At 40.7% G+C, this 3,618-nt stretch overlaps 1 long non-coding RNA gene across 1 annotated transcript; it reads left to right on the forward strand.

Moving 5' to 3' along the window:
* Nucleotides 1–2,914: 2,914 nt before the first annotated feature.
* On the forward strand, nt 2,915–3,360 carry LOC131682926 (uncharacterized). The gene is made up of 2 exons (XR_009304269.1): nt 2,915–3,145; nt 3,210–3,360. It is a non-coding gene; the product is annotated as an uncharacterized LOC131682926 (long non-coding RNA).
* The last annotated feature ends 258 nt before the right edge of the window (nt 3,361–3,618 follow it).

Genomic DNA, 3,618 nt, shown 5'->3' on the forward strand with positions numbered 1-3,618 from the left:
TATCCTTCAAGGAAATAACTTTTTGGTGGTGACAGCCTCGGGTGGTAATAGCTCAAATGCTTGAAATTGTTTGAATTACTCTGGAAGCAGATAAAACTCGATCGACATTTTATTCTATTGTATATACAACAAGAAATCTTCACTCAAAAAAAAGATGCAGGACGAATGAACATCGAATGAACGAATGAACAAATTGCACATCTCTAAAATAGGCTAAATACTCTTGCTGAAAATCAGTCTATTTTGTATTGAGGTATGAATAAAGCACATTTATTTACTTGTCTTCGAGTTACTCGTACAGACAGTTACTTAATTAATATTAATTCTATGTTTAAATGTAGTCTTAGTAATGCTAAAATCATATTTGTCAGCTACATTATTAAAATTACTACAGCATACATTGAACGGATTGTTTTGAGAAAAAAGAGTACGATACGTACATGCCCATGTTGTTTTTAAGCAACAACGGTTTAAACTGCTAAAACTTTTGATTTAGGCAGAATTTACTCACAAAAACAAGAAAGACCAGTAACTGGGACTATTAGAACTTAGAACTGAAGGCGTGACGAATGAAAAATTTTTTAAAGTCACGTAAATAAAAAAAAAAAAAAAAAAAAGAACTGAAGTTATTGCTATTAGTCTGATATTTACAGTTGGCGTTGATAAATGAAATTTTGATATTGTAACTTATGGCCGGCTAGCCCAGTAACGAGACCCTCTATAGCTTCACAGGGTCGGCAACCGCGTTAGGGAAAACTCACCTGAACACTCTAACCCGGATTTGGTCTCAACCTGAAAACAATTTCAAAGGCGCACGCAAGAAATGTGGCAAACAGAAAAGTCCAACAACCAATTTAATTTAAAAGAAACTACGAGGAATGAGAAAACTTTTATTAACTCACTGGTCACTGCGTTGATTCGTCGACGATGGCTGCTTCCACGTGTTGCTGCTGCTGGTGCTGTCGGCGTGTTCCGCCGGCCGATGGCTACCGGTCTTCGTCGCTGTCTTACCGCGTGGCTTGCTCGAACAACTCTTTCGCCGGGAACTTCCTGCGGCCTTCCGTTGGCTTCACTCAGATAAACGTGGTCGTATGTTGACGGACGACCGTTCGACACTTCTGAGCCGCTGCCACTTTTCTTCGGAAGAATCTGGCCTTAATTTTGGCTGACGGGAGGTCCAGATTTTCCAGCACCGAGAGTCACTTTATTCACTCAAACTATGTGCAAATATTGTCACTTCGAACTTACGGCGGATAACTGTGCCGATTTCTAAAGTTCCGGGAATTGTAACGGCTTCCGGAACCAAATAGCTAAGATAATTATATATCTTTAATAAACTGTCGAATTTAATTCACTATGTGGCTTTCACGGTCTCAGGAAATAAGAGAGCTTAACCAGGTGGTACAGGAGCTTATATAGCCTGAGGGATTCACTCGGGCGGTTGCCCTTCGGGTGCTGGCGCAAAGGTATAGCCTTCATTCGGCTGCAAACGGTGGCTCGGCAGAACACGCGATCATCTTCCCGCTCGATCATCAGGCGTAGCTTCGTTTGCGGGTTGTGAACTCGGTTACTTCGATACGCATACAACCAGCGAGTCGCCTAGCATCCCTATTCTTGCACAGCTTCGAATTTCGAAGGGATAAATTCACCTAGCTAGCTCCTGATTGGCTGTCCGTATTAGTGAATGGCCCCACTTGACGACACATCAAATATTTTTGTCGCTCTGCTCGTTTATGAGAGTTTGGGTTTTTTCTCAAATGGGCATGGTGGCGAAACACTAATACGGATGCCTTTTACTTGTGAATGCATGAGTGGTCTCACTTGACGGTACAACGGCTCTTTTTACTGTTTTGTCTGAGTTTTGAAGTGTGTTTTTTTTTTCAAAACCGACGTTGCGACGACCCACATATTCACGAGTATTTAACTGAAATGAAATGCAACTTGTTCAATTTATTGTTGGGTCTCGTAATTAATTTAATTGTACCATTATCTTTATATAAAAATATCTTTTTCTTGCGTGTATTTTACATTTAACGACAATGTTTTTCCGTAACTTTTATAGCAATACTGACACCCAGTCATTACTTTAAGGTGGAACCTTGTCGAAGGTTACAATGTCCCCCTCCTCGGAAAAAAAATTCACGAGACGTGTATTTTTTTTCGTTTGCTTTCAATGCAGGTAAATCGTCAACCTTGAACTTCACCTTTCATCGGGAACGGTTTGTCCGGATTCTTATTATTATACTGTGGTAACATCGTTCTCAAATCGTTGCGTGTTTGCTTTGAATTTGATAAAATTTTGTGATTGTGTTGCTTCCATTCTGGAAGCCTTTCATTCATCCATTCATTTGCCTTAATCCAGAAACTTGCTCTCTCGATTAGTCGTGATTAACTCCCTCATTCGTCGAGGAAAATTCTCATCCCTATACACTCCTATCCTATCAACATCCTATTTACAGAGTACTCGTTCATTATTCTCATTCAAGCGGGATCCCCACTACTATCACTTTCTCTCATCCATTCACGCTCACTCTTTCATCCTATTATTCTCTATAAAACTAAGCTATTCTTACTTTCCTATTTACTACTAACTGTACAAACTTATTTACACTGGTTTGGTTCTAGACTATCAGTTCTTGAACCCTTAAGATGAGGCTAAAGTCTACCTCAACTTTCCGATGTTAATACTTCCTCAAGCGATGGTTGGAAACTGTTATGGGGACGTTCGGGGTCATATAAGATCATCGTCGGTCATCGACTACATCTCAGTTTGGAGGCCCTTAGCCTTTTACTGACCTTCATCGGCACTTGGCCTCTGTTCTCCAGCGAATTCCCATGCTATTTAACTTGTTCACAACCAAGCCTGAATCATCGCATAAAATTTAACTTGCATTCAACTTCCCATCATATGCGAGTCGCAATTTTCGATATCGAAATTAATGCGAACGCACCCACTTATCATTGCAAGTAATTAACCTTCACAACAAAGCTGTGTTTTTTTTTTGGTGCTGCTAAATTTCAAGTAAAAATGCATAAAAACAGGAAAATTCTTCAATTTTCCTGGGAAAGTCAAGTCCCTACCGATGGAGTGGCACGTTTTCGGTCCGATTACTACCGAAACCCAGTGGAATCGGCCGAATCAGAGGTTTGTAGTGAATATTCCATCGCTCTAAATATACCTATAGATTTTCTTTGTTTCGTGATGCTAGAGCGATTGCACCGCGATGAATGGACAGGACTGAACGGATCCAGTTTTGAAGGTCGAGATGTCGCATGCAGCCCCGGGATGGAATATTATAATCTTATTAAGTGAATAAATACTATGCAGGTTTTAAGTGTGCGGCGGGCCACACCCCTAAAGACTTTCCTTCCATGTTCTCGATTTCATACGACGAGGAACCGATCTTGGAAATAATGCGCCCGGGTAAATACATCGCCCCATATTTCGCGTTGTAGTTGTTGATGGCGCTAGATTGTTTCATGTTTCGATGGTATATTAATTGACCCACCTGAAATGATTGTGCGTGCCTCCGGTGTCGTAGGTTGTACCGGTTTTGGCAAGACGTGTGGGCCTCCCTAAGATTTTTCTGCACTAGATCATAGATGCTATCAAACATA

This window comes from Topomyia yanbarensis, chromosome 2 (assembly GCF_030247195.1).
Source record: "Topomyia yanbarensis strain Yona2022 chromosome 2, ASM3024719v1, whole genome shotgun sequence".
In the NCBI taxonomy this organism is placed as follows: Eukaryota; Metazoa; Arthropoda; class Insecta; order Diptera; family Culicidae; genus Topomyia; species Topomyia yanbarensis.